At 41.4% G+C, this 27,499-nt stretch overlaps 1 pseudogene; it reads right to left on the reverse strand.

Moving 5' to 3' along the window:
* LOC131901575 (cytochrome P450 3A9-like) overlaps positions 1-16,380 on the reverse strand; it is a 30,237-nt pseudogene extending 13,857 nt beyond the window's left edge.
* Between the last annotated feature and the right edge of the window lie 11,119 nt (positions 16,381-27,499).

Here is a 27,499-nt window from a genome sequence, read left to right on the forward strand (position 1 = left end):
GCCTTTGAGGGAGTCTGTGAGGTATTGCCTGGATTGCTCTAATGAGTGTAGAAAGAGCCAGTCCCCTTTGGGCAGCATCTTTCCCAGGTGTTGAGACCTTGACTGCATAAGGGTAGAAAAGGTTAAGCACAAATGTGAATGTATTTCTCTTTGTTCTTGACTGGGGATGTGACTAGGAGCTTCAAATCCCTTCCTTGTTTTCCCTGCAACGACATTGACTGAAACCTGGAACTGTGAGATATTATGAACCCTTTCCCTCTCTAACTTGTTTTCTTTTCAGGGCATTTTATCACAGAAATTGATATGAGATTAGAATAGATATCAGAAGAAATGGAGTCATAGAAAGAAAGAGACCTATAACAAGACAAATTGCAAAGGTGTGGGTAGAGTGTGGGAGATAATGAATGTGGAAGTACCATGCCTCACTAAGACAATGTGGAATGCTTCTCTATGCCTAGAGGACTAAGAAAGAGAACATTTGACGGGCATCAAGGTTGTTTCCAGGTTCTGGCTATTATGAATAGTGCTGCTATGAACATAGTTGAGCATGTATCTTTGTGGTATGATTGAGCATTCCTTGGGTATATGCCCAAGAGTGGTACGGCTGGATCTTGAGGTAGATCAATTCCCAATTTTCTGAGAAATCTCCATACTGATTTCCACAGTGGTTGTACAAGTTTGCATTCCCACCAACGGTGGAGGAGTGTTTCCTTTGCTCCGCATCCTCTCCAACATAGACTGTCATTAGTGTTTTTGATCATAGCCATTCTGGCTGGTGTAAGGCGGTATCTCAGAGTCATTTTGATTTGCATTTCTCTGATGATTAAGGATGTTGAGCATTTCTTTAAATGTCTTTCAGCCATTTGTGATTCTTCTTTTGAGAATTCTCTGTTTAGCTCTTTAGCCCATTTTTTAAAATTGGATTGTTCAGTATTTTGATGTCTAGTTTCTTGCATTCTTTATATACTTTGGAGATCAGTCCTCTGTCAGATGTGGGGTTGGTGAAGGCCCTTTCCCATTCTGTAGGCTGTCTTTTTGTCTTGAGAACATTGTATCAGGTATTTCTGCACCACTGGTATTTGTGCCCAAAGCCAATTCATCTTCCGTACAACACATAACAACTGTTACTAATTCCCTGGAGCACATCCCATGCTCAAGGTACCAATAGATCTGCTCTTCCCCAGCCCTGGGGAGCTGACATTGCTTCAAAGGCAGAAGTATTGGTGTAAGTTGTGAAAATCAACAATATTCCTGGTAAAACACAAAAATTCTCTCCCCAGACACTAGAGAGAAACCTCTACTTATGTGCCCACATGTTCCTCATTTACCAGGAGGGTTGAATATTGTTACATTAGTGTTTCTTGAATAACTCAGAAAGCCTGAGTTTATCCAAGAAAATGATCGCAATACCTACAGCCTTACAGGTACTGAACTTTTTATAAATGGGATAAAAAGGAAGTAGCAGGTTGGTTACATATTCATCTATTGACCCTGGGTGCAACTTGCATGTATATGCACCTGCTCCTGTTGGGTGTGTGTGTATGCATGTGTGTGTATTTATGTGGGTACACTTGTACCATGGCATCCATCTAGAGGACAACTTGGAGAAGTCAGTTCTTTCCTTCCTGTATGTGGGTCTTGGGGATGAAACGCAGGTCCTCAGACTTAGTGGCAAGCTCCTTTACACCCTGAGCAATCTCACTGATCCTAGGGAAGATTTACTGCTTCACTGATATTCTTCATAAGCCCATGATGAGATATAAATTGCTCTAAGTTCTACATTTTAACTTCCCTGGTATACACACAGTGTCCTAATATGAGCTGAGTGCTTTCTCTGCTGTCTATTTTCCATGGACTCTACACTAACAAATGTAAATATTTGTTTTTTCTAAACTATCTATTTTGTTTTCTAGAATTTCCCAAATAACAATTATTAGAGAGATTAACCATGGCTTCCATATACAGAAGTGATATCCTTTCATCTATAGCCATCCTACCTTCTCCTGGGATATGCTCTTTTTCTTGAATGGCCTATTACAGTCATAAGGCTTGCTACAGAGAGGTCTCCAGTTTCCACTGGTCTCAACCTCAGCAGAAGACTGAGCTGTTGTAATCAGTTGTAACGCCGACAGCTCACTCCTGTCTGGTTCCTGAGGTGACTTAACAGTGGGGACTTCAGCATTCCAGTAGGCAGTTACAATGTCTACTAACAACTATTGTGATTTGAATATGAAATGCCCCCCATTGGCTCATGTGTTTGAACACTTGGTTCTGAGCCCATGGTACTGTTTTGGAAGGCTCTGAACTTTAGGAGGTGGAGCCTCACTAGAGGAAGTAGGTTGCTACAGCCAGATCTTGTGTCTATATAGGCTGGGCTTCCTGTTTTTTGAGTGTTATATGCAGTGTCATCAGCTAGCCTCCTGCTCCTGCCACCATGTCTTCCTGCCATGATGGACATGTAGCCCCACAGAACTGTAAGCTGGAATGAAGCCTTTCTCTTTTGCTTTTGTTGGAGTATTTTGTCACAGCAACAGAAAAGTAGTTGACACAACAACCCAGGCCCCAACGATTGTACCAGTACTTACTCTTTCATGATGATGGGATCCCCATTCTCTGCTCCATGCCTCATGTTTCTCACCAACAAGTCTGTATACTGGTTAATGATGGGGAACATCTATACATAAAACAAAACGACATCCATAGTGATCTGAGGGGGCTCAGTTCCCAGTGGACACAGCTTTCCCAAGGACAAAGCAAGAAGTCCCATTTACATGAAGGGACATTCTTAGGAAGTTTCAACTCAGAGGACACTGCTTGGAAAAGGGCTGTGATCTACCTACCCCCAGGATCTGCTTTTCATGTTTCCATTGAAAAGCTTATTACTTCATTACCTCCTTGAGCTTTCCACTGGTGAAGGTTGGAGACAGCAATGTTCTTAATCTCTTCCATTCTTCATTCTCAGATAAGGTGATTGCTTTTTTCAAATACCCCACTGGACCTAAACCCTAGAATCCAAAGCAAAAGAGATATTGTCATACGTAAGTTTGGAGAACTCTACAGAATCTTCACCAACCCCACATTTGACAAAGGACTGATATCCAGAATATATAAGGAACTCAAGAAAGTAGACATCAAAATGCCCAACAGTCCAATTAAGAAATGGGCTATAGAACTAAACAGAGAATTCTCAACAGAGGAAACTCAAATGGCTGAAAGACATTTAAGGAATTGCTCAACATCCCTAATCATCAGGGAAATGCAAATCAAAACAACTCTGAGATACCACCTTATGCCTGTCAGAATGGCTAAGATCAAAAACACTGAAGACACCTTATGCTGGAGAGGATGTGAAGCTAGGGGAACTCTCCTCCACTGCTGGTGGAAATACAAGCTTGTACAACCACTCTGGAAATCAATATGGAGCTTTCTTAGAAAATTGGGAATCCATCTCCCCCAAGATCCACCTATACCACTCTTGGGCATATACCCAAGGAATGCTCAACCACACCACAAGAGCACTTGTTCAGCTATGTTCATATCGGCATTGTTTGTAATAGCCAGAACATGGAAACAACCTAGATGCCCTTCAACTGAAGAATGGATAAACAAAATGTGGTACATATATACAATGGAATACTACTCAGCAGAGAAAAACAATGACATCATGAGGTTTGCAGATAAATGTATGGATCTGGAAAAAATCATCCTGAGTGAGGTAACCCAGACTCAGAAAGACAAACATGGTATGTACTCACTCATAGAAGGATACTAGATGTGGAACAAGGATGACTGGACTGCTACTCATATCACCAGGGAGGCTACCTGGAAAACAGGACCCCAAGAAAGACACAGGGATCGCCCAATGACAGAGAAATGGAGTGAGATCTACATGAACAGCCTGGACATGAGTGGGGGTAGTGAAGGGCGAGGGTCAAGGGAAAGAGAGCTTGGGGGAGTGGGAGTTCCCAACTGGATCAACAACAGAGAGGGAGAACAAGGAATAGGAGACCATGGTAAATGAAGACCACATGAGAATAGGAAGAAGCAAAGTGCTAGAGAGGCCCACAGAAATCCACAAAGATACCCCCACAACAGACTGCTGGCAATGGTCGAGATATAGCCCGAACTGACCTACTCTGGTGATGGGATGACCAAACACCCTAATTGTCGTGCTAGAAACCTCATCCAACTACTGAGGGATCTAGATGCAGAGATCCACGGCTAGGCCCCGGGTGGATCTCTGGGAGTCCAATTATCGAGAATGAGGAGGGTTTATATGAGCGAGAATTGTTGAGACCAAGGTTGGATAAAGCACAGGGACAAATAGCCAGACGAATGGAAACACATGAACTATGAACCAATGGCCGAGGGGTCACCAACTTGATCAGGCCCTCTGAATGGGTGAGACAGTTGATTGGCTTGATCTGTTTGGGAGGCATCCAGGCAGTGGGACCAGGTCCTGTGCTCATTGCATGAGTTGGCTGTTTGAAACCTGGGGCCTATGCAGGATCGCTTGGCTCGGCCTGGGAGGAGGGGACTGGACCTGCCTGGACTGAGTCTACAGGTTGATCTCAGTCTGCAGGGAAGGCTTTGCCCTGGAGGAGGTGGGAATGGGGGGTGGGCTGGGGGGAAGGTGAGGGGAGCGGGAGGGGGGAGAACAAGGGATTCCGTGGCTGATATGTAGAACTGAATTGTATTGCAAAATAAAAATAAAAATAATTAAAAAAAATTAAACAGTTATCATTTATTTAAAAACATTTGTGACTGTATAGTTAGTTAATGTAACATGTTCAAATGAACATTTGCCTCAAATGCTTCAGCCCCTGGGAGGTTTGAGGTGACACCCAGTCAACACATGTGGCTTTAGAACTTTATAATCTAGCGTCCTTCTTCTACAGAAGTTCCACATAACAGGGGAAACCACTGCCTCAGGGGGACTAGATAGCAACAAGACCTGGTACATCCTTCAAGTCTGCACCAAGTAGGAAGGAACTGATGGCAACTGGTGGCCTTGTAAAGACAGGCCAGTTATTCATTTACACATACTCATAGGAAGAGCTTCTTGATAAAGGGGTAATAAAAAGTGATAAAAAAAAATTTTCAAAGTGTTATTGAGAAGACAATAACAGTATTTGAAAGAATCTAGGCATTATTTGGAAGAAATAATGTAATTCTATGTAAGTTTTTTCTTACTGATTTTCTTTAGGTATAGTTGATCATACTTTCCACCTCATGACAGACTTGGCACTACCTCCTTGAACCTTATGCTTATGAAAACACACGCTTTGTACAAAAATGGATATTTTTGTCATTCTGTATTTTAAAATGAACACATTTTGTGTTTGATGTCTATCCCTGAAAAATGTTTACCTATGATATCAAAATTGAATTCAACATAATAAATTTAGAGAAAAATCATTGTTTTTAGTGTTTTTCATTGTGTGCATGTACACGTGTGTGTGTGTGTGTGTGTGTGTGTGTGTGTGTCCATGCATGTACATGCAGAGATAAGAGGAGGACGTTGGGTGTCCTGCTCTGTCACTTTGCCTTATTTCCTTGAGACAGGGTCTCTCACAGAATCTGAAGCTCACTGTTTCATCTAGGCTGGCTGGCTGTGAGTTCCTGGGATCCACCTGTCTCTGTCCCCATGTGGCCATGCTCAACTTTTTTTTTTTAATGTGAGCGCAAACACGTTTGTAAGATATAAGATAAGTAAACAAATATTCGGGTACATTTCTAAGGCAAGTGAGAGTAGGCAAGACTACATGAAACACACAACCACTTTTACAACCGACCCAAAGAAATGAAATACTAGGGGCTAGAGAAATGTCTCAGTGGCTAAGAGTATTAATTGCTCTTTCAGAGGACCAGGATTTGATTCAGTCATCCTCATGGCAACTAGTAATCATCTTTAACTAGTTCCAGGCATTTTGATGATCTCATCTAGTTCCATAGACACTCAGTATGCACATATTGCAATCAAGACACCCATACACATAAAATAAAACAGTAAAATAAACAAATAAAAGAAGATGAAATACTTTATTATGATTCTAACAAAAAAAATGTACTGTATGCTGGAAGCTGTAAAAATGTTGGTAAAAGAAATCAAACAAATTTGAAGGAATGGAGGAGCACATCATATTTTCAGACCAGACAACTCTGCCAGGGGGATGGCTCATCAGGTAAGAGAACTTTTTTCTCTTAAGTATTGCTGCCGTGCTCGCTTCGGCAGCACATATACTAAAATTGGAACGATACAGAGAGAAGTATTGCTGCCTGGGGGTTAAGCCCCCAGGAGCACATGGCTCAAAGGGAATCCACAGAGTGGGCACATACTAGACTTTTCTATCTGAGGGGGTTAGGGGAAAAGACACTTACACTCTCTCTTGATAGTTTCCTCCCTTATTCTCTATTCTTCATTCTGTGTTCCACATTCTCTTTTCTTATCTCTATCCAGGGATGTCCCTTCTGTTTCTCTTGATGTTTTCCTTCTCCTCCTTACTCTCTTGAAGTTATCCTCCTAATTCTCTCTTTTTTGATGCTTTCCTTCTAACTTTCTCATTCTTGATGTTTTCCTTGCAGCCCATTTTAACTCTCTCTGACTCTATCTCTATTCTTTCCCCTACAGCTTATATATCTCAGCAAAATCTTTCAGGCAATATAAAAATTACAGTGTAGTTACATTCTGTTTTTCAAGTGAATGAATACAAGTAAATAACAGCCTGCTTTCCATATCCCAAACATGATTAAACATCTTACGTATTACAGGAGAAAAACAAATTATTTCAAGAACCCTTGTACATTCATACCCAAGCAACTTTCTGTAGATTAACTGTGTAGGTAAGCAAGATATTCTTCTCAGTCAGGTCTTTTATTGGTAAGCTGCACTTTTTAGTTATAAAGAAAGGGCCAATTACTTTATTACTTACCTTGAAAGGTAATCTTATAAGGAATCTTAAAGGAATCACAAATCTAAACTTTTATATATAAAAAAAAATCAGTCAGCTCTACTTTAAATCTTTAGGGTGCATACCCATTCATCAATAGTTTTTTATATCAAGAGATTGAGGGAAAATGGGTATAAGGAATTAATTATCATTTTTGTTTATCAACCAATTCTAGCAAGAAAAGTGAGTGAGCTAGTAATAAATAGGATGCTTTGTATTTGTTCTCTGACTCTACAGTATCCCTCACCCTTTATAAAATTTTAGATTATGTTCTTGGAATTTTCACCTTAAAGCTACTATTAAAACATCTGATCCAACCTGAAGTTATTATAAGGCTTTGTTTTAGGAAATGATGCACACTGAAACCTGTGTCTTTCAGCATTAAGACTAAAGGAATTCAAGCCAATCTGGCTCCTGGGACTCAATTGCTTATCTTAATCATTAACTTGAGCTAAAATCTATGCAGCTCCTTAGGTGAAACTCATAGGCCCTAGATGTGTAACATTTACTTGTATATATTTTTATTCATCAAACTAACATTATTATTATTATTATTATTATTATTATCATCATCATCATCATCATCAATTAGACAGTATAGCTTAGGAAGGAATCATCTTCACAATAATCCACAATAAAACTGCCCAGTAGAATGGGATGTTTCTATGAGATAAACACACTACATTACAGGCAGTGGGGATCTCCCCACACCCATTCACACCATACCAGACACCAGAGAAAGATGGCAGTGGAAAGCATGTAATGGCACAGCAGAAACAAAAGACATTCTGGAGTCTGTGGCCTTGGGGCCTTGCCTATCCAACTTTCACCCATGCGGGAGTTGCCTCCTGGTGGGCTGACACCTTGAACTTCAGTTGCTACCTGCTGCTCCTCTGATGTGGCCACTGACACTCAAGCATGAGGACCCAAGTTTGAATCCCCAGCACTCACATTAGAAAAAGTTGGGCATGGCTACAGGTGCAATAAATACAGTGCTGAGAACAGAGACAGGTGGATCGAAATAGTTCACTGGTGATCAAGCCAAGATGAAGCAATGAGCTTCTGGTTCAGTGGGAGACCCTATTTCAATAGAGTAAGGCAGGATGATAAAACTGGACACCCAATGTCCTACACTTATGTCTGCATGTGCACACATGGACACATGCATGTAGGCAATACACGCACAACTCAAAGTGCTAAGAACAGTGATTTTCTCCATATTTATCAAAAGATTTAATTCAAGTGTTGGTAAGTGGGATTTTCATGTGTAGACATCAATAAAGCTTATTCTGAATTTGCATGAAAAGACAATGAAAGAAGGGTAGGTAGGAAGGATTCTGAAAAAAAAAGAGGAACCAATTGTTGTACCTCATGTGGAGTCACAATGCAGTTACAATAATCAACTGTGTGCTGTTCTGGGAGGGACAGACACAGGGCTATAGTACATAACAGTGAATGAGTAGTCCATCCACAGACGCAGCCTCAAATGATTTTCATTCTTTCTTGGTCCTCAATGCAATTATTAAATCATTGGCTTAATGAATTTACTCTTGGTAGTCTAAACTGATATGATTTTACACCAGAATGTTTTCCTACACCAGAATGTTTTCCCTATTGATTTGTATGTGTTTATGTGAGTGTGTGTACTTTCTTTTTTTTTTTTTTTTTTTTTTTGGTTTTTTGAGACAGGGTTTCTCTGTGTAGCTTTGCACCTTTCCTGGAACTCACTTGGTAGCCCAGGCTGGCCTCGAACTCACAGAGATCCGCCTGGCTCTGCCTCCCGAGTGCTGGGATTAAAGGCGGGCACCACCACCGCCCGGTGTGTGTGTACTTTCTTATGAATGAGTGCACATGTGTGTGTGTGTATACCATGAAGTGTGTAGAGACCAGAGGAGAATCTTTGGATGTTGATCTTCACCTTTCCACCTTGTTTGAGACAGTGTCTGCTGTTTCCCAGTGCTTAGGCCAGGGCAGCTAGTCTGCAAGTTTTCACAAATTCTGTCTCTACTTCCATTTCTTCATAGGTATGTACTGGGAGTACAGATGTATATGCTACTGTGTCCATCTTTTACATGGGTTATGAGGAGCTGAACACAGGCTGTGTTCTAACTGCTTTTATACATTGATCCATCTTCCAAGACCCCAGGTACTTTTTCCCCACAGGTGCAAAAGTGATTCAATTATGTCAGAAAAACTGGAAACATAACACAAAATAGATCACAGATTAAAACTTAAAACTGTGAAGAAGTTTAAAGAAAAACAAGCAACCAACAAGGCGGTTTATGGGAAGAATTTTCAGACATGCTACCAAAGCATAATCCACAAAAGGAAAAATAGATGTATTTGCATCCTTCAAATAAGATTTTTTCCCTCCTCTTACAGAAAGATTCCCATTAAACAAACATTAGTGAAGATACGCTGGAAATGAACTATTGTATCTTACTGGTTAGAATGCTAATCTGTGCAGCCACCATAGAAACCAGTGTAGAGAAATGTCATAAGCCTGAACATTTAACTATTACACAATTCATTACACTACGGTTGGGTATAAAAGTAAAGAAATTGAACTCAGTGTACCACAGAGATACCAGTGCACTCATGTTTTTTGGTTTTTCTATTCATAATAGCCATGGTGTAGAATCAGCTTAGGTACTGTTCTAGTTTGCTTTCTGTTGTTGTGACAAATGCCATGACCAGAAGCAACTTGTAGAGGAAAAGGTTTATTTTAGCTTACAGGTTGTAATCCATCACTGAGGGAAGCCAAGTCAGGAACTTAAGTCAAGAGCTTGAAGTAGAAACCAAAAGAGGCATGCTGCTCACTGGCTTGCTCCAAGGCTCATGTTCAGCTATCTTTCTTATATAGTCAAGGTCATTCGGCCTAGGGATGGTACCACTCATAGTGGGCTTCACCCTCCTAAATCAGTTAACAATCAGGAAAATGCCTCACAGACATGCTCATAGGCCTATTGGACAGAGAAAATTCTTCAACTGAAGTTCCCTTTTCTAGCATATGTCAAGTTGACAATCAAGATTAGTTATTACAGGTGCCCATCAATAGGTGAATGGATAAAGAAAACGTGACACACACACAAATGGAGTTTGTTTTAGTCATAAAGAAGAACAAAATTATGTTATTTGAAGGAAATTAGATGGAACTGGAGATCATCATGTTAAGAGAAACAAGCCAGATTTAGAAAGTATCACATTCTTCTTCTCATATGCAATATCTGTATTAGACTGTTTAAATGCCATGGAAATAGAAGGGGTATATTTGGGAAGAAGATCAGAGGGAGAGGGAGATATAAGATGGTAATGGAAAGATGTTTATAAAGTACATTATATACGGTAAGAAACATCATAAGAAAACTCATTATTTTGCATAATAAATGTATGCTAATAATGAAGAAAATAAGCATAGATTCCCATTAAGAAGAAAAGACAAGCTGTACATGGCCACTCTATCAGCTTAGCAAGTGGGAGCCTCATCAACACTGAAGGAACAGTTCTGTCTTGTCTGTTGGCTGTTATAGATAGGTACACATGTGTTAATTTTGTATGACATTACACATATACACACACACAATAAAGGCACATAAAATAGATGATAATTGAATAATATATATGGATTCTATCAATTTCCTGTCACAGAAACATACTAAATTTACAGTTACTACAGATATTACCATGGGAATAAATGGAGGAAACATAGATGGAATCTTCATGTACATTTTTACTCAATTCCCTATGAAGTTAGAATCACTTCACAATAAAAAACCTAATGCATGAACATGGCACTGGGGAGATGACTCAGTGGGTAAGAGCGCTTGCTTGGTGAGTTCAAATCCCAAGCACCAACTTCAAAAGCTGCGTATTGCCACACATGCCTGTAATTTCAGCTGTGCGAAGGACAGAGACAGGAAAATGTCAGGAGCTTTGGGCTGCCAGATTAGCTCCAAGCTCAGTAGAGACTCCATCTTAAGGGCGTGAAAAGTGATAGAGCAGGTCATCTCATATGCTTCTCTGGCTTCCTTATGTGTTTTGGGCAGGGACATCTATACACATGTGTGCATATACTGCACATCTACTACACAATACTATACACACCCCTCACATGCCCCCCTCCACACACACACACACACACACAGACACACACAGAAAGAGAGAGAGAGAGAGAGAGAGAGAGAGAGAGAGAGAGAGAGAGACCAAAAAAACCTAACAAATGTGTGAATACATGAATAGATGCTGAAATAATTAAAAAATAGATGCTTACCCGACGGTTTGTGAAAGTAGAATAACATTCCTTCACCAGCACTGTTTTGATTATGTCTGGATCCATGATAGCCAACACAGGCTGTCGGCCCTCATAAAACCTGCATTGGCAAAGCAGAATTCAATTCTGGATTCAATTAATAGTTGAAAGGATTCAACTATTCTGTTCCTGGCATGCCCAGAACCCAGATACTGATCCAGATGTTACAAGATCCATAATCCAAATTGTGCAATACACAACTATATGAGATCCTAGTTCAAGTCAGGAATTCTGACCACATATCACATGTGTCTCATGAAATGAAGTATAATGTAGCTCATTATACACAAAATAGTTCTACAAAGAGATCACAGTTAGAAATAAATGGGAACATTTGTTAAGTCTGGGTGGTGTATACATGATATTGAATTGAATAGCCAGATACTGGGCAGAAAATCAAGTGAGCCATCCCTGGACCATTAAGTCTGGGAGAAAAGTAAAAAATGCAACTTTTTTTAGACTAATTTAGTCTGTGAACCAATGGTACCTGAAGACATATGGGACCTGTGTATAAAAGCATTTAAAATACATACAATCATAAATTCAACTCAAGAGGCTATGGGCTGTGGATGTCTTCCAGGCACTGAGGTACGTGATGATTTCAAGTAAACGAATGGAAGTTTCCAGAACACTTACCCCCATATTTTCCCATATTTTTTATGGCATTCTCTGTCAAACTCCCAAAATCCCTGGAAAGAGAAAGAAAATGAAAATGCATTATTATTATTTTTACATTTATTTGATGTGTGTGTGTGTGTGTGTGTGTGTGTGTGTGTGTGTGTGTGTGTTTGTATAGAACAGAGGACCACTTCTGGTAGTCAATTCTCTCCTTCCACCACATGGGTTCTAAGGATAAAACTCAGGTGGTCAGGATTGGTGGCAGACACGTTTACCAGTTGGGCCATCTTGCTGCTCCTGCCTCCTATTTTAAGTAGACTGTCCTTATCTCTAATTGGGATTATCTATATCTAAATGATTTGAATCTTACTAAATCAGGCTAACTATCCATCATTGGCAGTAAGAGGAATGTTGTTGTTCCTAGGTGTATGAGTGAGAGGGAGAGAGAATATAGGAGATGTCTGAAATGGGGGAACTTGTAATCATTCACATTTCCCCCCCAACATTGTACATGCATGGCTGCTTACTCTTGTCTATGAATAATAGTGAATACGTTGTCTCTTTAAAGTGTGTTTGCTTCCCCACATGTCATCCTTAAGTGTGCAAGGACTCTAAGTCATTCCTTTCTTAGGTGTAAGAGGAAACAGAAGCTAAGAAAAATCGAGGGAGATTCCCAGGAACAGGCATCATTGTTTATCTCCATATTTAGAGTCCTTTTTGTTTACCTCATAAGCTCTCTCTAGAACACCAGAGAAATTAGAAACTGGAACAAACTCCGGGCCTCTTTTAATCTAGAGAGTGGGTAAGTCTCAGGCATGTTGTTGATTGAGAAAACAAGCAAGGGAGGAATGACAGAGACCTTGTTTCCCAGGGTCCCTACTGAACACAGAAAGGTGGAGAGATGTCATAACTACAGGAAACAATGTAATTTAACCGTTTTCTTTGACTTTATACTTCTGGTCCTAGTTTGTTTTAATTATCAACTTGACAGAGCCAATAATATGAGAAGGGAGTCTCCACTGAGAGATTTCCAAGATCAGATTGGCCTGTGGAGCCAATGTCTATGGGGGCTTATCTTGATGGTTAATTGATGTCAGAGACCCTGCTCACTGTTCCCATTCCCTGGGCAGGTAGTTCTGGGCCGTATAAGAAAGATATCTAACAAAAGCCTGAGAGTCAGGAAGCAGGTTCCTCCATGGTTTCTGACCCAGTTTCCTGGCCTGATATCTGTCAATGATGAATCCCAACTAGTAAGATGAAAGAAAACCTTTCCTTCAAAATGTGTTCACAACATTTTGTTTTAAAGATTTATTTGTATCTTACCTGTATGAGTGCTTTGCCTGCATGTATGTGTGTGTCCTGTGTGCAATCCTTGTGTCCCATCAGGCAAGAAGGTGTCAGATACCCTGGAACTGGAGTCACAGACGTTGTTAGGTGCCATTTGTGTGCTGGGAACCAAACTCAGGTTCCCTGTAAGAGCAAATGTTCTGAACCATCTTGCCACCTCCCTTGTTCAGAATGGTTAATTCCAGCCACAGAAAGGAAACTAGAACACTTTCAAAACTGAGAAACGAAATGAAGCAAAACTTCTGCCAAGTTTCAATTGTGATGTTTTCAGCTGTGGAAACAAAAGTGGCCAGTGAGATGGCTCAGTAGGTGAAGGCATCTGCCACCCACGCTTGTTGACTTGAGTTTGATTCCAGTACCCACAAGGTGCAAGAAGAGAATCAACTCTCCTAGTGATTATCTGACCTTCATGTACACACACACACACACACACACACACACACACACACACACACACACACACTCACACACTCTAAATAAACAAATGAACGAACAAACGAAGGAACAAACAAACAACTATGTGTGAACTTAAAAAGAGGTTCCAGAGGCATTACTGTCCCTTGCTAGAATATGTACTGGAAAAAAAGCAAACTTTTTTGAGGCTCACAAATCTGAACAAGTCCCCAACACGAGGTCTGAGCTGATCAGCTGCACCAAACCACGTCCTCCAAAGACAATAATAGTAAAACCTGAGAACTGTCACCCAAGATCTGGCCTTTCTAATGAAAGGAACTAAGCTAGTTTTGGCAACCTCAATAATCCAAGCAGAGCACTCAGTCAACACTTACATTTCGGTATGCAAGAATATTTCCCACGAAAGGCAGTGGTTTGGGTCCAGAAATCCCCAAATTCTTAAAAGTTCCATGTGTATAGGTTCCGTATCTGTAAAGTGGGAGATCAAGTTCTTAGGGATTGTCACTGTATATTGTGCAGGCTTATCAGTTACACACACACAGGAACTATAACATTCAAGCTGGAGTGGGGGATAACATGGAAGCAACAAATAACAACAAAAACTTCAACAGCAGCAATTATTTTTGATCTTCATTTTTAACTCCACATTTATCTGAGAGACTCCCCAGGCCCACAAAGGTTAACTCAAAAAGTAGATGAATTGTTTTGGCTCTAAGTCCTACAGTGAATTATTTACAAATGTCCCCAAACATCACTGTTAATGTGAGATTCAGGCTAGAATACTTCTACATAGTTTCATTTGATCGTGTCATTTAGGAAACTGGACGCCAGTGGGTCTGCCCTTCTGATCTTCAGTGGGGGGGCTGCAACCCAAAAGTGTATCTGAGACTTTGTCCTTGAGAGGAGAGGAGTATTTTCTTACTTTCTCCTAACTCAGTGGTTTTCAACCTTCCTAATGTTGTGACCCTTTAACACAGTTCTTCATGCTGTGGTGACCCCCAACCATAAAACTATTTACTACATTGTAACTGCAGTTTTGATACTGTTATGACTATTAATATAAATACCTGATATGTAGGGTATCTGATATGTGACCCCTAAAAAAGGGTTGCTTGATCCCCTAATGGGGTCACGATCCACAGGTTGAAAACCACTATCCTAACTCATACCTGAAAAGAGTTCATGCCATCACTGTCCCATTCTCTTCCTTATCCACCTACACTGAAAAACTCACATGACCTGATGGACAAGCACAGCAAAAACTGTTGAACTGAAAAACAAAAAACCTGCTCGCTGAGTTTATTTCGAACCATACGTACAGTCTGTCCCATGTATTTGCTTATGCCTTAGGCTTACATTCCTGACACTTAGAAACAGATGAAGTCACTTCACACAATTTGTTGTCACAAATACTGAGAGCAACAGCCCCATTTTAGCCTTCTGAAAGAAGGCTGCTGGCATATCTCACTGAAGTTTTAGGATCAAATAGAATGAAATGAAACCTTTCAAATAATTGTAAAACATGATCAAATGGGAAAGATGTTGCCATGATATCTTAAATATTTTTCTCCAAGAATAAAACCATGTTCGAAATGTCTGTTTCCATATTACCATGAGTGTTTATCACTTATTAATATTAATTGGTGATAGAAATCAAGTGTGATGTGTTTGGTGAGGAAGGAGCATCTACTATCCATGGACTAATAGGTGTGTCTACACACACACACACACACACACACACATGCGCATGCACTTGAATGCACACACACACAGAGACAGTAGAATGAGCTGTCTACAGTGGTCTAGGTCACATGTTTGTTATCCTGGGACTCAGGATAACTTCCTTCTTCACTTGTACCCTTATGAAGGCATCCCAATTAGAAAGGAAGTACAGAGATAGATGTTTTGACTGATACTCCCAGTGGAACATAGAGGGAAAATATTTAAAATCAAAATTGTTTCAGAGTGTCTGCCTTTTGAGGATGCCAGTAGATCTCATAGCTGGGGAGGAGTAACTCCTTATACAGATGCTATGAACTTGAAGGGAAACCAGGAAGGGAAAAAAATCAAAGTCGGGTCTCCTTTGCCCTAAAGATTCACCACTTAGCAAATAATTCTTCACATTATAAAGAAGAACCAAGTTTGGGATACTTAAGGATGAGTAACAAAAAAAAAAAAAAAAAAAAGGCAATCTGAGCCTACCACAGAGCCTGGGGTATACTAGGGGCATTGCATAAATGGTCTTAGAGGTGGGACAAGGGAGCAGAAACTAGGTGAAGATGACACAGAAGCTCCTCCCATCCCCACAATCCCGAGACTTTGCAGAAGCTCCTCCCATCACAGTGACCAGCTATTTGTAATCTGCTTCTGCTGAGCTCTGGTTGGTTAATCTGGGGAAAAACCAAGACTCAATCAGAGGATACCCCAAGTCTCACTGAGGTCATTCTATTCTTCTATCCACAGAAAGTGGAGTTTAGTATAAGGGGAAGGCCTGCTTATCCCCATGGAGGGATTTGCACAAGACCAATAGCAACACTGTAGATCTTAGCATCCCACACACTGAAGCAACATCCCCTTATTTTCTCTTTGGATTTTCCAAAAAGGTAGAGGAAATTATCCAATTTGCATCCCCAAGTCTTGATCACCGAGGAGAGGAGCCTGAGCAATTTACTCACAGGTAGAGGAGCACCAGGCTGGTAACCATATCCAGGTTTCCGTGGAAAAGTTTGGGATCAGATCCATTGCCGCTTTCTTTAATCAAGTCTCTCTTTTGTGCTTTATTCTCAGCTGTGTGCTGCACCTTGCAGGTCTGAGCCTGATGAGCTCCCTTCCCCACCCAGCTGTGACTCAAGGAGGCCAGCCTGCAGTGCTTAAGGACTGGGAAAGGGGTTGGGCTGGCCTTGCAGCCAATGAAAACACCACTGTGCTCCACCCACAGTTCCATGAGTCAGGTGCACTCTCCTCCTCAGCAGTTGGCAAACATGTGTCCACTTGGATCTTTGAATTTGTCTGATAGAAAGATCAATTTAAATACAACCTGTAGCTAGAGTTTTCCTGCCTGGCCCACAGTCAGGGCAAATCTCTTTCACCTGCCAGTCCCACAGCCTCTCAGACCCGACCAAGTAAACACAAAGACTTATGTTGCTTTCAACTGTATGGCCGTGGCAGGCTTCTTGCTAACTGTTCTTATAGCTTAAATTAATCCATTTCTATAAATCTATACCTTGCCACGTGACTCGTGGCTTACCGGCATCTTCATATGCTGTTTCTCATCTTGGCGGCTGGCAGTGTCTCTCTGACTCAGCCTTCCACTTCCCAGCTTTATTCTCCTCCTTGTCCTGCCTACACTTCCTGCCTAGCCAATGGCCAATCAGTGTTTTATTTATTGACTAATTAGCAACACATTTGCCATACAGAACATCCCACAGCAACAACCTATGTTATCACTGGGTCTAAAGGTTATTGCTTCGTATCAGAGACTCATGTGAAGTTATTGACTTTAACTTCCTGTAGTCTGTCCTTTTGCCCAGGGCTGTTTTTATTTCTCAGTCCTTGAAATTCAGTCAAATGAGCTATATCTACAGGTATTTTTTAATTCACTTCCCTCTGCCTACAATATCCTCTGTCTCACAGAAGACCCTTATTCATCCTTCAAAAATCCATTCTTTAAAAACCCATCTGGTAGAATCCTTCCTCACCAACCTCATCAAACAATAGAAATACTCAGTCTCCTGGAGAAGCTTTATTATGTCCAGGAAAACAATTATATTTTTCTCCCTCCAAGAACGTTATTGGTTTCCATACATGTTTCCATTATCAAGTCATAAGTTTCTGCAAGACATAGTCCGGCTATGACTCTCTTTTATGTCTCTAGTCCCCTGTAGAATGCTTACAGAATGCAACAGATGAAGTTGTCTTCTCTGTGTCCATTCCCATGAATGTTTGGTGATCACTTTGTGTCCCTATGTCATAGAAACAAGAGTGTTGAGCTAGACCCAGTCTTTTTCCTGACATATGCAGGCAGATCTGTCTTGGAGCTGATTGCTACATCAAATGGAGCTGGAGGGATGTCTCAATACTTTAGATTACTGTCTGCTCTGCCAAAGGACCAGGTTCCAATTCTCAGCACCCACATGGAGACTTAACAACGGTGTGAGAGGGCTGCCCATCATCCTCACATTTCCCCAGAGTGCTCTTAAGTAGGATCAGCAGGAAATATTAGATAGAAGGATTTAGAGGGAGGAGAAACAGATAGAAAATACAGGATAGCCACGAGAGGGCCTGGAACCTATTCCATCAGGCCCTGACGGTCTCTGCCCTAGGGTATTTATAGAAATGCCAAGGGGTGGAGCCAAAGATCTCCCCTCAGCATAGCCAAGTGCAGACCATCTCAGACACCTGCACTCAGGCCCGTGGTCCAATCATCCACTCTATGCAGACCTGTTGGGTAAAGCCCCTAGGAAACCTGAAAATGGTCTCCCACACCATGTCCTGTAACTCAACCTTCAGTGGATCCAACTCCCTCTCTGGCTACTATGGGCACTGCACACATGTGATGCACAGACAGACATGCAGACAGAACACCCATATACATAAAATAAAATAATTAAATAACCCGTGAGTATGTATAGATGTGGTGTGTGTGTCTATGTTCACAATTGTAGGGGTGAGGGAATAAGGATTATACAGATTCCTGATAGACATACAGATAGGAAAAGGTGTCACAGAAATATGATAAAGATGGCAAATATCTGGCTTCTTTCTCACCCTCCTGATATGAAACAAAGACCTAGAAGGCTTTACAACAAGTTGAAAGGTAGGACTAGGGTAAGTTTACCCAAAATTGTAAGCCTTTAAGCTTCCCCCGCTTTTTTTGTTTAAATTACCCAATTCTAAATTAGGGGAAGAACCTAATTCTAGCCCACCCACAGCCTTTCAAGCCCCCAGCTCTCTAGGGGATGCTGGACTTTAGCTTCCTGAGTTCCCTTGTGTTTCCAGGGTTCTTTCTCCGTGCATGCCATGCTGCATCTGTACTTCTTCACCTTCAATAAAAGTGGTTTTCAACTATTGACTCCACTTGCTGGGCCTGAGATTTTCCCCATTGTTACCTGTCATGCTCCCAACTCTCCTACCTTCTAAATCTTTTAACTGTCAGACAAAACAACCTGATCTGGAAACCTCGATGGTACTAGGGGTGCGTGTGAGTGTGGGTATGTGCAGTGCACATGTGTGACTGTGCATGTGGAGGCTGGAAGTGGACAGCAGACATCCTCCTTGACCAACAGCTCACCTTATATATTGAGTCAGTCTTTCTCACTTGAAACCCGAGCTTGCCAGTTTGGTTTATCTAATTGGCCAATTCACTCTGCTGTTCCCCTGGCTCTGCCTCCCACACCGTGGGATTACAGGCAGTCCACTATGCCTGCCAGACATTGTGTGCAGACAGTCGAACTCTGGTCCATATGCTTTCATAGTAGGCACTTTATCTACAGAATCATATCCCCAGTCCTCAAGTTAGTCACATTCTTTTTTTTCCCATTCATGATACATTTGTTTATGTTTCATTCTTTTATTTTTTATTTGTCTATTTATTTTACATACTAGTTGTAGCCTCTTTCCTCATCCTACCCTTCCAGTCCCTCTCCCCCACTCTCCCTCCCACCCTACAATCCCCTCTTCTTTTGTCTCCAACCAGGAAAGGTCAGGTCTCCTACGAATATCTGTAAAACATGGTTAACCACATTCTTAACCAAGGGGAAACTGTGGTCTATATGCATGTTATGTGAGAACAATCTACTTTCAATTTTTAAAAAAGAAATAAAATCTTTTCAAATTCTGTAGGTTGTCATTTTATCTTATTGACCATGTCCTTTGCTCTACAAAAGCTTCTCAGTTTCAGGAGGTCCCCTTTATTAATTGTGGCTCTCAGTGTCTGTGCTACTCGTGTTATATTTAGGAAGTGGTCTCCTGTGCCAACTTGTTCAAGACTACTTCCTACTTTTTCTTTTATCAAGTTCAGTATAACTGGACTTATGTTGAGGTCTTTGATCCACTTGGACTTGAGTTTTGTGCATGGAGATAGAAATGGATCTATTTGCAATCTTCTACATGTTGACATCCAGTTATGCCAGCACCATTTGTTGAAGATGCTTTCTTTTTTCCATTGTACAGTTTTGGCTTCTTTGTCAAAAATCAGATGTTCATACATGTGCAGATTAATGTCGGGTCTTCAATTCAATTCTATTAGTACACATACTGGTTTTTAATGCCAGTACCAAGCTGTTTTATTACTATAGCTCTATAGAAGAGCTTAAAGTCAGAGATCGTGATGCAGAGCCTGGTACATTCAGTTGAGGCAGGTCTAAGTCCCTCCTCCCTGCACCAAGTCTGTGTAAAGTGTCCCACCATAGGCACTAGGCTCCAAAAAGCTGACTCATACACTAAGGACAGGTCCCGATCCCACTGCCTGGGGGCCCCCTAAACAGTTCAAGCTAACAACTGTCTTGCCTATCCAGAGGGCCTAGTCCAATACCACGGGGGCTCCTCAGAATCGGGGGGGGGGGTTGGTGAGGAAGGCTGGGGGGGGAGTAAGGAGAGGGGAATCTGTGGTTGGTATGTAAAATGAATAGAAAAATCTCTTAATAATTTAAAAAGGAAAAGAATGAGAAGCTCTTTTACCATCTTCTAGAGACTCAGCCTCTTGATAACACCCCTTTCAGCTTTTTCTTCTAGCCCATCTCTGTTTCTTTGTGACTCTATCCACCAATATATAGAACCTCCCTCTTCCAGGAACCCACAGCTGCCACTCTAGGCTGGGACTCATGTAGGGAACACCCATCCTTCTTCCTGTCCCCCCTTCTGGTATCTCATTTTACACTTAGTCCGGCTGCAGCCTGTTTGCCAGAGACCTTCCTCCCAGCCCATCTCCATCCCTTTGAGACTAGGTTTGTTGTTCTGGTGCAGATCCCAGACTCTCCTTTAGTTCTGGCTCCTCTCTGAAGTTCCCTCTAGCTTATCTCCATCCCTTTTTGACTCCCCACTGACCTGGAGGACAGCTCTCTACCGGGGTCACTGCTCATTAATAAATACCAATATTAATGGTCTCAGTTTTCCCAATAAAAATTAACTGTCAAACAGATTGGACTAGAAAACAGAATCCATCTTTCTGCCACATCTAAGAAACACAACTCACCATCACAGACATCATCTTAGGGTAAAAGGATCGGGAAAGGTATTATAAGCAATTGAACCAAGAAGCAAGCAAGGGTAGCTATTTTAATATCTGAAAAAAATAATTCAAACCAAAATTAATCAGAAGAGATAAAGGACACTGCATACTTATTAAAGGAAAAATCAACTAAGAGGATATTATAATACTAAATATTTATGTATTAAATGCAAGATCACCCAAGTTCATTAGAACAAAAGAACAGTACTATAATTAAAATCACATATTGACCTTCACACAGTGGTAGTATTAGGTAAGATGATGTCTGCCAAGTTTCTCTTCAGATAAGTTAATTAGTAAGCATTTTGTGCTTCTTAATAGGGAAATAATAAGCATGATGTAAATATTCTGTTTCTTGACAAATTTCCTTTACTATTTTTTGTTTTTGTTTTGTTTTGTTTTTGTTTTGTTTTTCAAGACAGGGTATCTCTGTGCAGTTTTGGTGCCTATCATGGATCTCGCCTTGTAGACCAGGTTGGCCTTGAACTCACAGAGATCTGCCTGGCTCTGCCCGCCCTGAGTGCTGGGATTAAAGACATGTGCCGCCACCCCTACCCAGTGCTTTTTTATTTTTATTAAAATATTTTTTCATACAATATATTTTGATCTTATTCTTTCTCCTGCCCATTCCTCCCAGATCTTTCCCACATTCCTACCCACAAAACTTCATATTCTTTCTAAAAAAAAAATCAAAACAGACAAATAACTTAAAAAAAGCAAAATCAATAAAACAAAAATATCAAAACAAAACAAAAATGCACAAAAAGGAAATAAATATAGTCCTTTGGTGTTGGCCAGCTACTCCTGAGCATGGGGCCTACATTGGAGTGTGGATGATCTTGATTTATCCAATGACAGCCCATTGAAGAAAATTGATTTTTCTATTCCTAGCAGGTATTAATTGCAAAAACCTGTGATTAGTGATGGGACTCTGTGTCCACTTCATGGGACCCTGTGTGTCCACTTCCTGTTCTCAGAGCTAGAACCCCAATTGGCTTGGACCTATGTAGGTCCTATGCATGCTGCCATATTTTTTGTGAGTTCAGTCCTGTTGTGTCTGGAAAACAGTTTCCTTGGAGTCATTCACCAACCCTTGCTCTTACAATCTTCCCAGATCCTTTTCTCCATAGATCCCTGAGCCTTTAAAAAGGGTTTGATAGAGCTGGAGAGATGGCTCAGTAGTTAAGAGCACTGGTGTTTTTCCAGAGGACCCAGGTTCAATTCCCAGCACCCAAATGGCAGTTCACAATTGTCTGTAACTCCAGTTCCAGGAGAACTAACACCTTCAAATCAATGTACATAAAATAAAGTCAAATAAATTTTTTTTAAATGCCGGGAGGTGGTGGTGCATGCCTTTAATTCCAGCACTCAGGAGGCAGAGCTGTAGCAATAATGTCCACGCTACCACCACCTGTTCACCATGTCTGAGCGAGGGGCTGTGGATCGAAAAACAGAGACAAAAGACAGCGGGTCATTCGCCTCAGCAGAATGCCGAATGCTGAATGCCGTTTATTGAAAGAGGGAGGAAACCTTAAATACAGGCTTACAGCACAATGGGAGAACCCCAGAGGGCAGAAGTTCGCTACTGATGTTTACAATCTTGCATCTGTGAGACCAAAATGAGCCATCTTAGAAATAAGACCAGAATGCTTTCACTCTAAAATTAAGGCCTAAGATTTTTCCTTTTGGGAATAGGCCATTAGTTACTGAAACCAGTCAGTTCAGATTCCAGAAACCAGGAAGTGTAAAAGTACAGAGTCACAAGATAGTCACGAGGTAATGCCTGCCAGACTATGGAATGTCCTCTCCCTGGTTTCCAGCGTAACTGACCATAAAAATGCCCCCACCTGAGGGCAGCCAATGAGAAATGGTGGTGGGCAACCACTCCCTTAGAAGTAATTTCCAGAAGCCCCTAGAAGCGAGCCAATCAGAATTGTACCCGTACTAGCACCCCTAAACGATGTAACCTTGTGACTTTTCCCTTTAAAAGCTGAGCTTGCAGATAGGTGGGCGCTTCCTCCAGCCTCCACTGTGTCGGATGTATTGGACGAAGTCCCTGCCTAGGCTTGTATTGCTTTGGATATCCAGAATTAAACCATGCTTTTGCATTCCGGCATGCTTGTCTTTGGTGGTCTCTCTGGGGGTCACGATCTGGGCACAACAGCATCTAAGCTCTATTAAGCCCAATATGCAGGATACACAAACAAGGAACCTCCCTTAAGCATTCAGGAGGGTGGAAACCGGCAGGGAATTAGCATAGGGAGGACATCAAGGTCAAGGTCGGCAAGCAAGGCGGCAGCTACCAAAAATGGGGGCCAAGGCCCTACACAGAGCCAGGTGGATCTCTGTGAATTCGAGGTCAGCCTGGTCTATAGAGCAAGATCCAGGACAGGCTCCAAAACTACACAGAGAAACCCTGTCTCTAAAAAAAAAAAAAAGAAAGAAAGAAAGAAAAGAAAAGGGTTTGATGAAGACATGCATTTAGCAGTGAGTGCTCCAAAGTTTCTCACTTTATCAACATTATCCAGTTGTGAATCTTTTTGTTAATTACCATCTACTGCAAAACAAAGTTGAATTAAGAGAATTATCAATGCTCAAATGGATATAGCAATATGTCATTAGGAGTCATTTTATTGCTATATTTCTTTAGCAGAATAATAATATTTGCTTTTCCCTTAGGCTCATGACCTATCTGGTCTCACGTTCTTGGCTATTTTAGCAGTGGCAAGTGTGGGTTACATCTCGTAGAATGGGGTTTAGTTCCAATCAAAAGTGTGTGTGTGTGTGTGTGTGTGTGTGTGTGTGTGTGTGTGTGTAAAACTAGACATCACTTGCCATAAAATGAAATCTTCAGTGCCAGGAATGTGTTACATCTAATCTATTTTTGGATAAAGGGGTCTCATGGAAACCCCCAAACAATCTGGGCTATTGACAAGGCTATGGGTTGTTCTCCACAAACTAATGGTAAGGCCCTATTGCTGAAGACAACACCTACATAACCTGCTGAACATGAAGAAAGAGAGCCTTGACCCCCTACTGACTAGTGTTCATGGTACTGGAAGACACTCTGTACACTACAAGAGGAGAAAGGTAAACACCAACCCAGCTACAAACCCTGTGATCTATAATAGTGCCCTGCCTGCAAGACACACTGCTGTAGTAGTGGCACAAAGTTGTGGAGTAATCAGCCATTATCTGATTAGCTATAAGACCCACTCCATGAGATGGAACCTTTGACCAACACTGTCCACGTGACCAAGAATCTGAGACTAGATAGGCCATGGACCTAGGGGAAAACCAAACACTACTGTTCTGCTAAAGGAACATACCAATAAAATGACTCCTAACAACATTCTGCTATACTCATAGATCAATATCTCACTCAGCTATCATCAGAGAAGCTTCCTCTTGCAGTAGATGGGAACAAATATAGAGACCCACAACTAGACAATGTTCAGAGAGTGAGACCGTGGAACATTCAGTTCTGAATGGGATGTCTCCATCAAATCCCTCCTGTCAGGGTTCAGGGCACTCTCCGGAAGAGGAGGCAGAAAGATTGCCAGAGCCAGTGAGAATGAAAGACACCAAGTGAACAAGGCCGTCTGGACACAACAGGACTGATGCACACATGAACTTGTAGAGTCTGGCAGCGTGTACAGGGACTGCACAGGTCTAAGTCAGATGAAGTCTGAGCTCTGAGAGGGGAAATGGACTTGAGCCACCATTCCTAACCTAGAGCCATCTCCAATTGGTAACTGCTTCCAAGTGAAAAATTAGTTTTCTCCAAAAGAGTCTCACTGCCACGCTTAAGGGTGGCCTTCATGCCAAGCAGTACATGGCCAACCAACTCAATGGTGTTTTTAGAGGAGTTTTTGTTTGCTTGTTGTGTCTTTGGGGTTTTTTTGGTTTTTTTTTTTTTTAACCTCACAGTGTTTATCTGGGCCTTTTTTTGTCCTTACAGATCTTTTTCTTATATATTATGTTCTCTGATTTTGTTTAATGGGTTTTCTGTGTGTTTGAATATGTGTGTCTCAGAGTCTTTTGTGGGTTTGTTTGTACTTTTTCTTTGGCTCTTTTCATTCTGTTTGTTTTTATTTTATCTTATTATGTGTGTTTTCAGATTCCTACTTGTATTGTAATGAGAAAGAGAAAGAAAGGGTATAGATTTGGGTAGATGGAGAAGTGGAGAAGATCTGGGATAAGTTGGGGGATGGGAACTATAACGACAATATATTGTATTAAAAACTCTATTTTCAATAAAATAATTACCAAAAATGTCAATGATAGGACAAGGCTGAAACACTTCCAAATTAAAGAAGGTAAATGAGACATTAAAACTAAATTCATTGCTTGATACTGGATTGCATTGTGGACCCACTAAGGATATAATTTTGATAGACAGTAAGAGTGTAATGTTGTTTGTGAATTAGACGGTAGTGTGATAAAAAGCATTTGTAATGTAATTTTAAGGAAGGATGCTCTTCTTTTTTTAGGGTCTACATATTAAAGGATTAGGAGATAATAGGACATTATGTTTTTAAACTCCTGCCAAAACCTTCAGAAAAACAATGTACATAAATACACACAGGAAACAAAGAACAAATGTAGTAGTAAAGTGTTACAGCTGAGGGATCTGTGTCAAGTCTATACAGGTGGACTTTGCAGTATTCTTGCAATGTTTGAAACTATTTCTGAGTAGAGAGTTTCAAAAGGATGCTGTATTATTCTCCCAGGGACCCTAGTCACTCAAAGAGTGTGCAGGAAAGGCCTACAGAAAAGTGAAATTGGTTTGCATGTGATTTATAAAGAACTATCAGCGACAACAGTCAAAATGTCATTGCTGTGGGTGAGCAGTGACTGCTAATGGATACTGAATATCATTTTCTATTTCAGGACAAACACTTTTAAGAATATGACTGTAGGCTGTTAAATGACCCCAAAACGACAGTGGAAAACATTAAGCTATATGTTAAGGAACTTTTATGGCAATAAAAGCATGAAAAAACAACATCCATAAGAGTTATTTTATTTCATAACATTTATCCAAATCTGCATTGATTTGAGTGTGTTTAGTTCATTTCTGTTTTCCTTATGAAAAGTAGAGCTTCATGAAAACAAGGTTTCAGAATCTCTCTTCTCATTAGCGCTTGCCACATGCCCCAAACACTTAGGACATAAAATGCCATTAAGAAGAATTTCTGCCCATGTATCTTATTTTCATCATATATATATATATATATACATATATATATATATATATATATATATACAGTGCCTTGCCTGTATTAACCCTGAAAATTCCATGTGTGTGTGCAATGTGTTTTTATCTTTCTTTTTTTGCTTTAATTGATTCTTTGAGGATTTCACATCATGCAACTCGATCCCATCCATCTCCACACCCCACCCCCAAATTCGCCCTCCGCCCCCATGCAACCCTCCCAAAAAAACCACACAAAATTTAAAAGAAAAAAAACAAAAAACAAACAAACAAAACAAACGAAAAGAAACGACAAAATACAAAACAGAAAGCAACAACCAACCAAAACAAAAAGGAGAAGAATCTCATCGTGGAAGCTTTGGTGTAGACCGTTGAGTCACACCATTTACCCTTTAGTCCGTTCTTCATAACTCGCAAGTGTTCACTGCCGTGAGTCATTGGTCTGGCTCAAGGCCCCTGGCTTCTGCTACAGCCTCAATAATGGGCTCTCATTAGAGCTCCTCTTGGATATCCTGTTGTCCTGTGTCATAGGGATCCCTCAGTTTTGGATCTGTAGGTCCGTCCCCTTCACATGCTCTAACAGTTCAAAGACAAGGTGGATGTTACAGTGTGCCAAATCATAGCCCTGGTTCTGGACCTAGGTAGTAGCTAGGCTGGTCAGCCCACCAGCTTTCCCCAGTTGTCACCAGCCGGGGCGAGCTCTGCCTCAGCTAGTTCACCCAATGCAGCCTGCAAGAGGAGTGGTACCAATTCTCTTCTCAAGCCCTCAGGTCTCACTCACTGACGCTCAAACGATCAGAACCAACTCCACTGTCTTACTCAGGCAAGGTGCAGGCCCTCTCTCTTGGTTGTTGTAGGAGGCATGGGGAGATGGGGAGCAGTCAGCTCTCCTGCTCTCATGCCCTCAGGGCTGGCTCACCTTCATCCCCAACAACAGGGTGAGCACTAGTGTACTGTCCTGGCAGGGTGCAGGAGCTGCTCTCCTGTGTGCTGAAGCTGGTGAGGGACAGGGCTACTTCTCGTACTCTCATGACCTGGGTACCAGCTCTCTCTCCTGCCTCAGACAGCAAGGGGTGGGGAGGGAAACTTTTCCTCACCCATGCCACCACATGGCAGACAGGGGAGGGGGAGGGGCGGGAGCGGACATATCACCTATGCTGTTCTCAGGGCCAGCTCACCTATGTCCCCGATAACAGGGTCAGCTCTAATGTGCTGCCCAGGTGAGGTGCCACACCAGTGATGAGAGGTGGGGCCTTCTTTCCTGATTGAAGGGAGCCAGCTCTCCTGAGACAGTATCCAGCAAAGGACAGAGCCAATGAGGGGCAGGGCCAGCTCAGGAGAGCCCTCAGATTTCAACACACTTGGTTACCTTGACCCCTGTGGTGACATGAGCCATGGACATCAACACAGACCCT

Source organism: Peromyscus eremicus, unplaced genomic scaffold (genome assembly GCF_949786415.1).
Source record: "Peromyscus eremicus unplaced genomic scaffold, PerEre_H2_v1 PerEre#2#unplaced_113, whole genome shotgun sequence".
In the NCBI taxonomy this organism is placed as follows: Eukaryota; Metazoa; Chordata; class Mammalia; order Rodentia; family Cricetidae; genus Peromyscus; species Peromyscus eremicus.